Raw genomic sequence first — 17,176 nt, 5'->3', positions numbered from 1 at the left:
TGGAAGTCATTTAAGGGTTTTAAGGTGAAGATTACTATGATTACATAAATATTTTTAAAAGTAACTGGCCACTGTGTGTAGAAAGGCTTTTAAAGAGGATCCAGATTAAGGATGGGTAGGGCTGTTGGGAGGCTTCTGCTGTAGACCCAGTGAGTGGTGATGGGAGATGGAACAAAGTGAAATGATTCAAAGCATCACCTGGAGGGAGAGAATCAACAGGACTTGGAGGAAATAAGGGAGGGAGGAGACAATGTACGAAGATTTCCTACAAACAAGAACTAATTGCAGTGGACCCCTGAACATCGTGGGTTTGAACTGCTCACATCCACTTACACACAGTTTTTTGGGGGATTTTTTTCGATAAGTACTGCACAGTTATGTAAACGTATTTTCTCTCCCTTATGATTTTTTTTAAGATTTTTATTTATTTATTTGAGAGAGAGAGAGTAGAACGAGAGAGAGAGAGAGCACGGGCGGTGGGGAGGGGCAGACGCAGAGGGAGAAGCAGGCTCCCCGCTGAGCAGGGAGCCCAATGTGGGACTCAATCCCAGGATCATGACCTGAGCAGAAGGCAGACGCTTAACTGACTGAGCCACCCAGGCACCCTCTCTTATGATTTTCTTAATAACATTTTCTTTTCTCTAGCTTACTTCATTGAAGGGATACAGTATATAATACATGTAACATACAAATATGTGTTAATGAATGTTTATGTCATCAGTAAGGCTTCCAGTCAACAAGAGCTCTTAGTAGTTAAGTTTTGGGAGACTCAAAAGTTACCCAAGGATTTTTGACTGCAGGAGAAGAGAGAGGCCAACCTTCCTAACCCGCACCCCAATGTTTAAAGGTTAACTATACTACTATATAATACAGACTCCTTCCCCTCCCCACAAAATGGTAATTCTTACATCAGTATTGTTAAAGAAAGACGAAAGTATAAGCACAACTCATTCATTACTTGGTTAAATTTCCAGTGTATGCTATTTGTTTATGAAGTGGTATTGACTCTGTGTGGTCTTGTTTCTTTAATTCACCCTTTGTTGTTCTTTTTTGATGTGCTGTGTTTACTATAAATAAAAATTACTGTATTTTACCTAATACCCTTTATACTCAGAAGAACAACTCTAGACCTCCAGTTTTATTATGTCACATAGGTGCCAAAAGGAAGGAAACAGTGATAGAAAGAATGAGAAGAGCTGGATTCAGTGTAAGAGCTGGATGAAAGTCTTCAGGCCATAGAAAAAATAGCAAGCAGCTGGGGAATCGGACAAAAACAAATAAGGATAACATAAAATGTTAAAAATGTAGAGATCTGTTTTGAATAAAAAAAACAGCAAAGTAGCATTTTTTTTTAAGATTGTATTTATTTATTTGACAGAGAGAGAGACAGTGAGAGAGGGAACACAAGCAGGGGGAGTGGGAGAGGGAGAAGCAGGCTTCCTGTGGAGCAGGGAGCCCGATGTGGGGATTGATCCCAGGACCCTGGGATCATGACCCGAGCTGAAGGCAGACGCTTAAAGACTGAGCCACCCAGGCACCCAAAGTAGCATTTAAATCAGTATATTTCATGCTCCACTGCATGGTATTTCTATCCAAGATCCTATTTGTGCATTGTTTTTTGTCATTGTTTTTTAGAGAGGGAGAGAATCTTTTTTTTTTTTTTTTAAAGATTTTATTTATTTGTTTGGCAGAGAGAGACACAGTGAGAGAGGGAACACAAGCAGGGTGAGGGGCAGAGGGAGAAGCAGGCTTCCCGCCTAGCAGGGAGCCCGATGCGGGGCTCGATCCCAGGACCCTGGGATCATGACCTGAGCTAAAGGCAGTCGCTTAACCGACTGAGCCACCCAGGCGCCCCGGGAGAGAGAGAATCTTAAGCAGGCTCCACACCCAATGCAGAGCCAGACCTGTAGCCTGATCTCGTGACCCTGAGATCCTGACCTGAGATGAAATCAAGAGTCAGGTGCTTAAATGACTGAGTCACCCAGGTGCCCCAGTTTGTGCATTGTTAACCTACATGAACACTCCCTGTGCTTGCACTTCTCTTTGTGAAGGAGTGCTACAGATCATTTAGTGCAATGTGAGCAAGGAAATAGGGAGCTAGACGTCATACCACAAGGTGCCATCTCTAAGGTAAGGATGGAGAGAGATTAATATTGAAATGCAGGGAAGAGATGAGAAGACTGGAACAATACAAAAGAGGTAATGAAATAGGAAAGTAAAAATAGTCTAAGTTCCAAATTTATCTCTTCTATCTCCTCTTATTTTCTGAAAATCCTATAATCTATCGGGGCGCCTGGGTAGCTCAGTCAGTTAAGCGTCTGCCTTTGGCTCAGGTCATGATCTCAGGTTAAGCGTCTGCCTTCGGCTCAGGTCACAATCCCAGGGTTCTGGGATCAAGCCCCACATCCTGACTCCCCACTCAGCGGGGAGTCTCATTCTGCCTCTTCCTCTCCTTCTGCCCCTCCCCCTGCTCATGCTCTCTCTCTCTCAAATAAATTAATACAATCTTAAAAAAAAATCCTGAAATCTAGCTTCTCTCCATTCTGAAATGATTGTAGGCTTTGGTGACCTGCTAATTTCTCGATATGAAGGCCTTTTCCACAATTATTTTCTTTCTGTTCCACTTTAAAATTAAGTTATATGGACACACCTCTTTTCCCCTAAATTTAAATATTTAAATATTTCACAATGTTAGTAATTATAAAACTAATACATAGTATTTGTAAAAAAAAAATCAGGGCGCCTGGGTGGCTCAGATGGTTAAGCGTCTGCCTTCAGCTCAGGTCATGATCCCAGGGTCCTGGGATCGAGTCCCGCATCAGGCTTCCCGCTCCTTGGGAGCCTGCTTCTCCCTCTGTTTCTCTCTGTCTCTCATGAATAAATAAATAAAATCTTTAAAAAAAAAAAAATCAAATAATTCCAAGAAAAAATGAAAATCACTCCAAATTCCACAGTTCAGGGCAAAAATCCCACAAACTATTAGATGAACCTGTTTCCTGACATTTTCCTTTTCATAGGTATACACTCGTAATTTCATGTAAATGCTCTGTACATACTGTTTTTCTAACCTGCTTTTTTTTTTTTTACTCCCCTTCACTGACTTCACCCATTCCATTTATAGTCCTGCACCTATTTCGTTGGCTTTTCTTGATAAAATATTGCAGTTGTTTCTACTTTTTACTGAAATGTTTCAGAACATAAAGGAAGAAGGAAATCGGAATTCTTTGGTTGAAGATATCAGGACACTGATGTCAAAACTGACAGAGCACATCAAAGTAAAACCACACGCCCTCCCCTTTTATGAGTGTTGATGTACCTGCAGGATTCCTTTCTTGGTTTTACATATAGTGGTTGGATCGCCAGACTAAAAAAGATGGGTTTTACGTTTGAGAAATATTTTAAACGCTGTTAGAAAAGTTGCTCAAATGTGTATTTCAACTGAAAATGTCACCAGGTTTCCAAAATACTGAGTTTTGTTATGTGTTTTACTCTTCAAAATTCTCATTGCTAGTTTCAGTTCTTTGATTACTGATAAGGTGGAATATCCTTTCAAATGTTCGTTGGTCATTTACACTTTTCCTTTCTGAATGCCTATCAGTTCCTTTTCCCTTTTTCCTATCATGGTGTATTCTTAAATTTATTATTAATCTATTTATTAAAATTAGAGAAAATAACTCTTCATATATTATATATGTTGCAAATATTTTTCCTGGCTCCTGAGGTTATTTTCAAACTCATGTATTTCTGCAGGTCAGAAGTTCCTTATTCTTATTTTGTCAAGATCTATTATCCTTGCTTTTATATTTTTCTTCTTTTTCTTTTTTTCTGTCTCTGTCTCTCTGTCTCTCTGTCTCTCTCTCTGTCTCCCTCACTCTATCCCTCATGCTCAAATGTACGTAATATGCTTGGAAGCTTGGAAGGAACTTCCTCAACAAATACACAATTTTTGACTTATGCATTATCTAATAATTTTGGATTTAATTTTCTACAAACGTTTGATCAGCCTAGAATTTGTTGAGGATGTTTTATTTTTCTAACTGGCTCCTCAGTTACCATTTCACCATCTTTTTTGCATAATTAATCTTTCCCTACCTCCCCCTGACTTCAGATGTCCTATTTATCACACTAAATTCTCATACAGATGGGTTTATTCATGCGTTTATTTCATGACTTTTAGTTTTATGTATAAAATATACACCATGAGTATGTGGTGTGACGTACGACTCATATAATCCTTTTTAGAAAAAATCAGAAATAAGTAGTGAGTTTTACCAAATACTCCTTGGGGAATCACTGGGAACAATAATATTTCCCCCTGTGTTCATTAAAATCATGGTCTTTTATAGCAATACATTGTCTAATAATAAATCGCCTAGCATTCTTGGAAGGAATCTTTATGATCATGAATTTATGAGACTTTCCATGTTTTCCTGGATTCTCATTGCTAACATTTTATTTAGGATACTTACATGAATATTTATAAGTGGGGCTGGACTGAAATTTTATTCTTTTTTGTTCTCATTGAAAAATACTGTTTTTGAGTTTTGCCGAATTCATTTAAAACATTATGGAGATTGCTTTCTTTCCTTATGCGCTGGAACAGTTTAAATCACCTAGAAGTTATCTGTGGTTTGGAGATGTTAAGGAAAGTTATTCTATAACTTCCTCCTTTTCTTTTTTTTTCTTAACTCAAGTTTCGTATCTTAGAAATTTGTATGTTTAGATCAGCTTTTCTCACTTATTATAATGTTGGGTATAGGGTATGTTTTCATTTGTTAATATCTTTTCTAATATGATATGACTTTTTCTTATTTTTATTTTAGCTCATAATTTATGTATTTTTTAGCATTTCTAATAAACTACTCTTGAATTTATCATTTTCATTTTTAGCCCTCCTTTTTGATATGGTTACTTCCCTGTTTTTCTTGTATCTATTTTGTTGACCATTTTCTATTTTGGGGCTGAGTACTGATTTATTTTTTCTCATTTAATAATGAAAAGTTTAAGGCTATGGGTTTTCCCGAGCACATCTTTGGATTCATTATATGCATTATTTTAGATTTTAACAATATTTTTTCTTTTTACACTGTGGTTTTGTACTCCTTTTTGACCCAAGAATTATTTAGAAAATACTTCTTAAATTTCCAAGTGTTTGAGTATTCATTTTAATTTCTTGGTTTATTTCAAATTTTATTGTACTATAATAAAATTGATCTCTACTATGTCTATATGTTAGAATTTGTTGACATTTCCTTTCCTAACTAATATATAGATAATTTATGTAAATGTCTCACGAGCCTTTGAAAAGAAGATATATTCTCTTTTGAAATGGTATAAAGTTAAATACATATTTATATTACTCAGAACCTGGTGTTTTTTATACTTTTACTTTTTTTTCCCTTGATCAGTGAAAAACTGAAGTGTTTTAAAGTTCTTCTTTTGGTGTGTATCTGTGTTTCTCATTTTTTATGTTCTTATTTTTTTATTTTATATCCCCCAATTAGATTTTCTTCCATTCTCCTCTTTACCTAGTTACTCAAACCAAAAATTAAAAGTTTTCTCATCCAATTCAACAGTACGTCTTACTAAGTCTACCTCCATACAAATTTCAAATCCATCCACTTCCCACTGTCTCTAACACTATTTTAGTCCAAGCCAGTTATCTCCTGCATGGTTTACTGAAATCAGCCCTCAGGTAACCTGATTCCATTCTTGAATCTCACATGGAAGTCAGAATGAAATTCCTTGTTCCTCTGCTTAAAACCTCCCACCAGCTTTCCATCCAAATTCCACTTAAAGTCAATCCACATTTTGACTCTGCTCACAAAGTATATAGGTTTGGCCTGACACTTTCTCTCCGTGACCCGTCCCAGCACCCTCCAGCTGCAATGGCCTTCTGTCTCTTCCTCAGACAAGACAAGTTCATTCACATATTGGAGTGTGTGTACTAACTATTCCACTTTCCAGAATGTTCCTTGTCCTGTTTTGTGCATGGCACTTTCCTTCTTGCTATTCAGATCTTAGCTGAAATTAGCAATATCTCAGAAATCTCTGAGCTGATAGATACTTGATATTGTATTACCTATTTTACTTCTCTCTACAACACTCAATATTGATCATTTTATCTGGGGGGTGTTTATTTATTAATATCTTTCTGCATTCCATTAGAAGCTTTTTGAGAGCAGGAACATTGGCTCTCTTTTTAAATTGCCCAGCAACAGAAAAGTGTTGGCACGTGGTAGATAGTCAAAATTTGTGGAATGGATGAAAGAATTAATTCCTTTTTTAAAAAGATTCTATTTATTTATTTGAGAGAGAGAGAGAGAGAGAAAGTGGCAGAGGGAAAGGGAGAAGCAGGGAGCCTGATGCGGGGCTCAATCCCAGGACCCTGGGATCATGACCTGAGCCGAAAGCAGAAGCTTAACTGGCTGAGCCACCCAGGTGCCCTGAAAGAATTAATTCTGTGCAAAAAACATAAGACAAATATATTTTCATATAGATTATAATGATAATAAAAATAACTCTGTCCATTTTAATGCCTTTTGTCTTGAATTCAAGTTTGTCTGAATTTAGCATGAGGACATCCTCTTCTGTACATAATGGAATAACATGGATGAGGACTGATCTCCCACATTGTTCAAATAGAAAACCATACAAAACTATGTGAAGCAATAGTTTCCAGACACTGAACAACAAACAACACAGGATAGTGATTTGTAAGAGAAGGAAAACAAGTGAATTTAGACCTATGAGCGCTCCAGCTTATAGCAAGTTTCTGGACAGTACCAGAAAGAAGACAAACCCAGAGCCCAGCAGTCTTGCTGAGTTGAGAAAACAGAGTTTGCAGTTTATGAAATCCAGGATGAAGAGGATTTTCACAACATATATTCAGGAAGGAGAAAGATGCACAGAAAGAGTCTGGGAGATTTGCCGAAGGGTCCCCTCAAGTGTTTGGCTCTGTGTTGATATGCACCTGGGCATAAGAAAACAGCCCAAGACTTAGGAAAGAACCACTGGAAAGGAACAAGCAGAACAATCCCCAGAGCTCAAACAGGGCCAAATATAGTCTGTGCTCCCACCAGCCAAGTGGAAAGGCCTCCTAATACACAGAGCATTTGTCAGTCCTCATGAAAGCATTGCCTCAGTGGTGGGGCCAAATTAGTCCTAGACTAAAGGCTGTCCAGGACCTGCTCTGACAACCTTAAAAGCAGGATATGAAAGGATCCATGGTTTCCAAGTAACTTACTGAGTCCCAGAAAAAAAGTTCCCACCCCCCAAAAAAGAGAGAGATTCAGCACAGGAGACAAAAAGGAAACAATATCCAGTATCCAGTCAAAACTTAAAATGAATGCAAAGAGGCAAGAAAACATGCTCCATAATTAGGAGGGGGAAAGTCAATAGAACAGATCCTAACATAACATAGATAATAAAATTAAATAAAAGCATTAAAACATATTTTTTTTAATTTCCCATGTGTTCAGGAAGGTAGAGGAAAACATGAACACGATGACAAGAATGAAGGATGTAAAAAAAATCCAAATAAAAATTCTAGAGATGAAAAATGATACTGTAATTCTAGATTAGATGCTACTGTGGAGGAAAGATGGGGGAATCTGCAGACAAGGTGATAGAAACTACCAGAATGAAATGGAGGGAAAAAAAGACAACAAAAGTTAGAACTTCAGTTAACTGTGTATATAGCCTAACACATGCATAGTTTTAGTCCTGGGGAAAAAAGGGGGGGGAACAGAATAAAATATTTGATGAAATAATGGCCAAAATAGTTCCAAATTTGATGAAAACCACAAACCCAAGATTCAAGAAGCTCAGTGGACCCCAGGAAGAAGAACCATGAAGAAAACTAGGTCAAGGCACACCATAAGCAAGTTGTTGAATTTAGCATTCTTCCTACTAGTTTCTTGTTTAATTTTCTTTGGACAATTTTTTTATTTTCAAACTTTCTAAAACACTTATTTTCAGTATCTTCTTTGTGGATTGCATGTCATTTTTATTCTTTGAATAAGAATCATTATCTCTTTAAAGACTATTTCATTTGTAATTATTACTAAACAGTCCTATTTGGTTTTCCATCATCTTACTTCTGTTTCTTTTGTTTTCTGTAGTTTGATATGGAATCTGTTTTGTTTTTCTATACCCCCGTGACTGTGTCATTGACATCCTCAACTACTACCCCAAATCCACACACATTACCCTAGTCATCTGCAAGATACAGACTCTAACATTTTCCATTAGCGGTTGCCTTTACAAACTTAAGTACATCTCTCCATTTATAAACTTGAGAGTAATGATACATTTATTGGTTTTTACCATGAAAGATAAAGAAATTAAAGCAATTTTATTACCTTGCACTCACCAGTAATCATTTGCGTGGTCCCTTAGCTTGCCCATTTGTGAATTCCTTATTTTAATGCATTTTGTGTGTGTGTGGCTAGAATACACCTTCAAATGAATTTTTTTAGACCAGAAACATATGGGCTTTTTGAATTATTATTTGAGTCTATTTTCCTAAGCTTTGACATATGAAAAACTTGATTAAATATTTAATTCTTGGTTCACAATTTTATATTCAATACTTGTTAATAACAATGTTCTGTTGCTTTCTTTTATCTAAAATTGCTAACGAGAAGTTTGATGTAAACTTATTTGTTTACCTGCATAATGAATAATCTTTTTAAATAACGAAGATCAGTAATTTACCAGGATAACCTCTCCCTCTTTTTCTATCTCCCTTTTTGTCATTGCCGCTGTCTGTTCTCTTTCTCTCTCTCTCTTTCATGGGCAATGGGACTTTCTGAATTATAGGATCGTGCCATTTCATTCAAGTATTTTTATTCTACTATTTCTTTAAATACTTTTTTCTGTTCTGTTTTTCAGAAAATCAACTATCTATACATTGAATTCTAGTATCTTTAAAAAAAATTTCAAATATTTATTTATTTATTTTAGAGAGAGACAGAGTGAGCAGGGGGAGGGACAGAGGGAGAGGGAGAGAAGCAGACTCTCCACTGAGCGGGGAGCCTGACAAGAGGCTAGATCTCTTGGGTCTGAGATCATGACCCAAGCAGATGTCAAGAGTCAGACACTTAACTGACTGAGCCACGCAGATGCTCCAATTCTAGTATCTCTTTTCCAATTCTCATTAAAAAAATTTTTCCTTGGAAGTTTTAAGATTAAGTTCTCAGGTTTGTTACTGATTCTGTGTTTTAGATTGCTAGTATGCATTCTGGTTTAAAATTTATTCTCATATTTTGTAACAACATTGATTTTCTGCATTCTTAGTACTGTTATTTTTGTTAATATATCAATTAATCACTTTATATCAAAATTTTTTATAGTTTGTATCAAAAAATTCCACATTTTCTTTAATTTTCTTTCTTTTTTTTTAAGAGAGATGGGGGAGGGGCAGCAGGAGAAGCAGAGAGAATCGTCAGCAGGCTCCATGCCCAGTGTGGAGCCCAAAATGGGGCTCGATCCCATGACCCTGAGATCATGACTGAAGCTGAAATCAAGAGTCAGACGCTTAACTGACTGAGCCACCCAGGCACCCTTTTAATTTTCTTGATAATACAAAACTGTTACTGTCTAAAAATGTCTCTCATCTTAGGGAATACTATATTGATTTTAGGCGCTTTTTTTTTTTTTTTTTTTTTTTGCTCTAACAGATTTCCTGTCATACTTTCAGTCTCTCTGCCGTCAGCAGTAACAGTACCAGTTACCACTATACGTATTGCTATACTACTCTGCTTACCACTGCCATGACCATTGCCAAGACTACTTCTTCCAACACCACCACCTGAAGTTCATCTTTTCTCATTATTGCTCTTTTCTAGGCCCTGTAGCCCTCAAAATACTATCAGGATATTAAATCCAATTCAGAAGATTGAAGAAATGTTCATGTAAGTAGACCTGACAGAGATCAACAACAGTGGGGAAATCTTACCACTCCATAGGCCTGAAGAGGTAAGAGGAGAAAATAGTGTTACTAGAGAACCACATGGGGGGAGCAAAGGGAGAATATGCAGCAGAGTCATGTGCCCAACACCTTAAATATATTACGTCTTTTAATCCCCACAGTGATATAGGTGTTCCTCTTACCTGAATTTTATCTATAAGGATACAAAGCATTATATAACTTGTTCAGAGACACAAAGCTAAAACGTTGCCAATCCCAGACTCTTAACCCTCTCTGACTTCAATGCCCAGACTCCTACCTTCTGCAATAATAATTTTTTCCTCAAATCCTAATTGAGCCCCTTCTATAGCAGGTACTGCTAGAGGTATTGACCAAGAATAATGAACAAAACCAACATGATTCTTTCTCTCATACAATTTCCTTACCTTTGACTAGGGGAAGATCTACACATTCTGCTCTCTTCCCTCAAATAGTGTGGGAGACATCTCCTTGACTCCCTTCAGACCTTCCTCTTCATGAACAACATGGAAGTCTGAGTGTCATTGGCCTATGTTCATTCATTTTCCTGAGGACTAAAGGAAGGGAGGTAGGGACTTGGGCAGAAGAGATTTCTCCTGCTGGACTCAGACAGAAGCTGCTGTTTCTTTCGAAATTGTTGGAACTCAGGCTCCACATCCAGTTAGCCTGGTGGAGGGCCCAAATGGTACCACAACAGCACATACAGTGTTGCTGGGAAATGGTTTGTTCTGCTTCAGTGTGTTCAGTCAACCAGTGTGATGAAAAGTCAACCAGACTGACACTCTATGCTTCTGATTTCAGGTACTGGAGTATTTGGTCCTTTGTTGTCTGAAGTTTGTTTCACAACAGACCTGCTTCTAAATCTTAGTCCACCCAAGTAAGAAGCTGCTTAGCTTATGGATTTTTCTTCAATTCTGGCTGAGCTGCAATTGAAGAATTGGCTCAAGACAAAATAATTCTGTTCATTTCCACAGTTTCTTCTCCTCTCTAGCTGGCGGATATTATTGGGGGCTTTCATATTTGTTTGTGGGCTTATTTCTGTAACACCTTAATTTCTGCAACACTTGCTGCACTGTGTTGTGAAACTATACATTAGATTGAACTTGTGGCTTGATAATAATTGTTGGATTTGTAGTATGAGGTTAAGACCTTTATAAGGGTCAATATAGATCATTTTTGTTCCTCATTTTTTTTTTAGTTCTTTTGGTTAGCTTTACTGGTATGAGGGAGGAGAACTCCTGTAAATGTGCCCTTTGCCTACAAATTTCCCGTACATGTTTAAAAAAATACCTGTTTCAGAGAGAATTTGGCTATAGCAAATAAAAGAAGAGCAAGATCAAGTTCCCCTAATAGGTGACTAAATGAAGAAGAAAATAAGGAAGTTAGGTAAAAGAGTTATTTTAAAGTGAGTGGGTTCAGATTTTCTGTTCTTAAATTTGAGATGAAAATAGGATGTTAAAACAGAAACCTCCTGCGTAGAGCTGCAAACACGGCCTTGCACTCAAACTCCCATGGCAGCTTCAGTGAGAAATGGGTTAAATAGAGTACATTGAGGGAGGAGTAGAAACCTTGGAAGACAATTACAGAGGAGGAAGAGGAGCTGGATTTAGTAGAGGAGACAGAAAGATAACTGATGGAGTGTTGCACACTAGTGTGTTTCCTTTTAAGTCTTTTTTATTGGATTTAATATCAAGAAATCCTTTATCTCGGGTTACAGATTTTTCCTGCTATCACTGATGTTTCTTCATTCTCTACTTTGTATGTGCTTTATCCTTCCCAATTAATTTAGACACATTTCCATTATTAAGGTAACATATAGATAAGGTAGCAATTCCAAATGGATATCCTTATCAGAACAAACCTAGGTATCGTGCAATAAAACCTCCATCATGAAGTGAATGTTAACAAATCATTTTCATAGGAAATGTCATTTTATTATAGACAAATTCATGCTCAGTGATTAGCCCAGGCTTCTGACACCTAAATTAAAAGACATTTTCATGCTATTTTTCATTTGATGTTGAGATACCTTTCATGCTGTTAATTCTCCTCCGGTAGCAATAGTTACAGCCAATGTCTGCTGGCCACAGATGTACTCCCCTACTATCAGACCTCTATTCATTTATTCAGCATATCTTAATTAAGCCTCTATAACATCATTTGCTATGTGCTAAAAACTATTCAAAAATAATATCCAAGAGTCTCTGTCTTCAAGGAGATCACTGTTCAGGGATTATTATTAGTCATTAGAATCAATTTTTTAATTGCTTTTTTTTATTAAAGTCTTTTGGTACCTCTAGAACCTATGTACCAATGTAGAAATAATCATCATTTTCAAATGGAATAAAATCTAACTGATTTATTCAAAGAGGAAAAGAAATGTGTATTGAACAATAAAGGAAACTGAACTCTTACCTTTCAAATTGAATGTTTCAGAAGCGATAGCTGGCTTGAATGGAGTCATCTTTGAAGAATATTGGCCTTCAGTCAGTATGCTTTTCAATGGTTGAGAATAATTGTCAAAAATTATAATTAATGATTATTAAGTGAGTCAATAATATAGACCCTCCTTTTGTCCAGCATAGTGCTAGATAAGAGAGAATTTTTAAAGTAATTATGACATAAATTGAGAACCGGAAGTAACATATGAAATAAGTTGAAATACACTACACGATACTCGATAGTTTACAAAGCATAACCATGAACACTACCTTATTGGATTATATACTATTCTCTCTTTTGAGCTGGCATAAATACAATAGAGCAGACAATCAGGACTGATATAGTGGGACAGATTAAAATATTACAGAGGACAAGGAAAGGAGAAACCAGTGTGGACTGGAGTAGTAGGCAATGTACTATTCTTTATTTACTTAATCATTTTAAAATCCATTTTCCCAGCTAGGTCCTATGGATGCTTCAATACTCATTCTTTAACTCAGTTAAACTTTAACTTTAACTCAGTTTTGAATAAACAATTAAGAGGGGAGAAGACATTATTAAAGGCAGGTGGATAGGAAAAAAAAATTCTGTAAACATTGCCATTGAAAGGAATACAAAAGAGAGGTGAATGTGTGACATTTATTTTAGAGCCTCTTCCTCATTTTTACTAAACCCACTGCCTGGATTCCTTTGTGCACTGAACATGTTGTGGCCAAGTCTAATTTCTCATGGATGTTGTGTTCTGCTCATAACTCCTGCCAGAAATTCGGGGAATTGTTGTTCAGATCAACCTGGACAACAATTATGTGCTCTGTGCACATGTTTAACTAAACCATGATCAGAAATGATACTTCGCTGCAAAATGGCAAAGTTGAATAGGATGAGTGAACATTCCCTTGGTTTCTTTAATCTTCTTTGGGCCAAACAAAATAACTCAATACACATGCATGCATACACAGCTGAAGAGCTTTTAATTGCCTTTTAAGTGTTTTTGTGTTTTTGAAATTTTCCCAAGGCAGCTTGAAGAAACCATTGCATTTTAATGGTAATGGGGATAGGTACTAAAACGCCGAGGTGCCCGCACTCATAACAAGTCTCCCCCAAACCTCCCCTTATCCTTCTCCTGTCTCTACCTTTCTGTGTTACATCGTGGACCTCACGGGTGAAGGTCAGAAGAGATCACCATGGGGAAATCAGAGAAAGATAAAGGGAATCTTACCATTTCTCACCTCTTGTGTGTAAAAACACTTTCTACTTCTTCAGTCAAGGGGGCATATGGATCAGCCTCTGCCCTCGTATTTGAACTTGATCCTGACAAGTGATTGAGACAAGACAGAAAATGGAGTTCGTTTGAGCAGATGCATGTCTTTTTTTTTTTTTAAAGCACATACACAATACCAGTACATTTAAAACTTAAAATTGACATATAAACTGGGCACAATAGTGTCTTATGACACTCTACTTACAAAACACAGAACCAACATAAAATAGCCAGGGAATAAATACAAGATTGTGTGGTAATTAACTGCTAAATTGTGAATTAAAAGCAATAAGTAACCAATAATATTATATTCATTTTCTCTCCTATGTAAATAATACTTTTTAAAAACATTTTTATTGGAATAACTATTCTACTCTCAGATTTATCACTATCTTCCAAAATGAAAACCATCCAAATTTCAACATACAGGATTCAGCTGCAACAGCTGTACCACTAAAAAAAAAATAGCAAATACAAACCTAAGATGAACATACTTGGCTAAACAGCATTTTTCTTCATTATTGGCTTTTTTGGTTGTTATTATTTTGGCTGAATTTGATTTGGACAACTGACATTCAACATCTCAAAATTTCTAACCCCTTCTCAGAGTCTCTGAGTGAAAATAGAAAAAATGAGGTAATTCAAAGTCAGTAAAATAGTAAAAGCCAAGAAATTCTGAAGGGAAAATAAAACCTTTTATAAACCAAGAGAAGGAAAAAGGCAAGTGGGTATAGAGAAACCAACAAGACAAACTTGAAGTAGAAGAAAAAAATAATAAAATGTATCATGTTCTTACAAAAATAAAATAAAATAAAATAATTGGCATAAGGAAATCAAAAGGAAAAGGAGAAATTCTAGAAAAAGATATTCTATGTGGTCAAGAGAGAGTTGCACAGGAGACAGAAGACGTGGGTTTCAGCCTCACCCATTGCTAACTGGTTTTGTGACTTTTGGCAGGATATTGCCTCTTCCTGGGTTTCACTTCCAACTCTGTAAAATCACTTTGCCTCAGAAGTGTCAGATCACTTCTGTTTCTCAAATTCCTTGAGAGGAGACATTTTTGCCTCTCTTTGTTTCTTCTTTTGCTATTGTTTACTACCAAAAACTTAAAACTAATGAACTTGCTACATTAGACTAACTGAAATAGCAAAGTACTAATTTAATACTGCCTGTTTTGACACATGAAAAGATACTCAACATCACTCATCATCAGGGAAATGCGAATCAAATCTACAATGAGGTATCACCTCACACCTGTCAGAATGGCGAAAATAAAAACCATAAGAAGCAGTAAGTGTTGGTGAGGATTTGGAGAAAAAGGAATCCTCATGAACTGTTGGTGGGAATGCAAACTGGTGCAGCTACTATGGAAAACAGTGTGGAGTTTCCTCAAAAAATTAAAAAAGAATTACCCTATGATCCAGTAATTCCACTACTGGTATTTACCCAAAGAATACAAAAATACTAATTCAAAAAGATATAAGTACCCCTATGTTTATTGCAGCATTATTCACAATAGCCAAAGCATGGAAGCGACCCCAGTGTCCCATTGATAGATGAATAGATAAAGAAGTGGTATTTATACACAATGGACTGTTACTCAGCCATAAAAAAAGAAAAATTTGCCATTTGCAGCAACATGGATAGATCTAGAAGGTATAATGCTAAGTAATGTCAGTCAGAGAAAGACAAATACCGTATGATTTCATATATGTGTGGGATTTAAGAAACAAAACACATGAACAAGGAAAAAAGAGACAAATAATAATAATAATAATAATAAAAAGCAGACTCTTAACTATAGTGGACAAACTGGTGGTTACCAGAGGGGAAATGGGTGGGAGGATAGGTGAAATAGTTGAATGGGGATTAAGAGTACACTTATCATGATGAGCACTGAGAAATATATATAATTGTTGAATCACTATATTATATACCTGAAACTAGTATACAACTATGTTAGCTATACTGAAAATTTTAAAAACTCAAAATAAAAAAAATACTGCCTATTTTCAGGATTAAAATAGTTAACAAGTAGGGTGAGTAAATGAGCCCCTGTTTCAACTATTCACAACTTCCCTGAGTGTATATAGGGTACTGATACACTAAGAATCTCTGATTGGCATGGTATCCCAGAAATACTAAATATTTCTTTAATGCTCTGTGTCTAAAATGAAGGCAAGAAAAGAGAAGGAGATTAATTTGTCTGTGATGACCAAAGATCAAATACAGACTGAGGGTTGTGCTTATATAAGGACAAAAGAAATTATCAGGGTATCTCTATGGATTGTAAATGTATTACTTCTACTTTCCTTTTAAGTATTTCATTTAGTTTTACCATTTTGATTATAATTCATGACCAAAATGAGAAAATCCCTACTAGAGTGCCTGTTACATGATAAGTGTTCAATAAATATTAGCTTATTAACTTGAAATTGTGTTTGTATTTCACAGCTTTTATTTTTCAAGTGAAAAGATGATTTAGCAAAGGCACATTCATGCATTAGTAGTAAAGGTAGAAACCATTAAGATAACAAGGGAACAGGATTAGGAAAAGGAAAGAGACATGGATTTATAAATTATTTTTTATTTTTCTTCCAAATTTTTATTTAAATTCTAGTTTATAAATTATTATTAAAAGGAATTTTTGCCATGATTTGTTCTACTTCCCACTCTGTCAATAATTAATGTCTACACACACACACACACACACACTTTAGAAATTCATGTCCACAGCAGGAAGAAATAATTTTAAAAATTAGTGAATTAGAGTTTGATTTATCACAAAAAGAAATCTTTTTTGATACTACAGTCTCTATCAGCATATGTAAAAAAAGTTTGTTTTATGTTTTTGTTTAAAGGGTCATTTTCCACCCGCATTACATTCAGAGCTTCTTTGTGAACAAAAAGCAGGTGTCTGACAAGACCTATCTATAAAAATAATAACAGAATACATGAAGCCCCTTCAATGTATAGAGGTTTCTTCCATCATGAAGGAGGAGTTGGTAGAGTGAGAATCACAACTTGGGAGAAGAGTCTTGCTCTGACTGGAAAAAGAGGATCATGACAGTTTAGGATGATTGAGAAAAATTAAGTGTCCTGATCTTTCTTCATGAATTTTAGTCACAAAAAATGAAGATGTGGAACCACTAAGGCAGGAAAACACGATTCAAAATCATCCCTTAGATTAATAGACAGAATAACAAAAAGGCACTTCTGCCTTTAAAATAGTTCCAAGAAGGATTGAACAGCTAGAGCAATTTAGAGACAGGAGCACTGAGAAGGCATTCAGCTTTATCTCACTGATGCATCTAGTTTAGAGAAAGAGAGGCTATTAAACCCAAAAGTGCTTAAAATATTAATACATCAAACTGCCAGGCAACTATAAACACATCAAGTGCTAATGCTTTGCAGTACTAAAAGCAAATACATGAAAGAAAGATGGAGATCAATATTAAAGAAGAATGAGGGAGCCCGAAGAAGGACTAATCAGTGATTGACACAGTTGAGGATGGTTATGA

The 17,176-nt window shown here is 36.1% G+C and overlaps 1 long non-coding RNA gene across 1 annotated transcript in view; it reads left to right on the top strand.

The window, feature by feature from the left end:
* Nucleotides 1-16,006, top strand: part of LOC123863692 (uncharacterized) — a 33,018-nt gene extending 17,012 nt beyond the window's left edge. Inside the window, exons 4-5 of the long non-coding RNA XR_006795616.3 lie at nt 9,852-9,981; nt 10,754-16,006. This is a non-coding gene — a long non-coding RNA (uncharacterized LOC123863692). The remainder of the gene's footprint in view (nt 1-9,851; nt 9,982-10,753) is intronic.
* Nucleotides 16,007-17,176: the final 1,170 nt, after the last annotated feature.

The sequence above is a fragment of the Mirounga angustirostris genome, unplaced genomic scaffold, assembly GCF_029215605.1.
Source record: "Mirounga angustirostris isolate CCGP_5_RB_7025 unplaced genomic scaffold, mMirAng1.0.hap1 SCAF_1, whole genome shotgun sequence".
In the NCBI taxonomy this organism is placed as follows: Eukaryota; Metazoa; Chordata; class Mammalia; order Carnivora; family Phocidae; genus Mirounga; species Mirounga angustirostris.
This window is presented reverse-complemented; position numbering and strand designations above follow the sequence as displayed.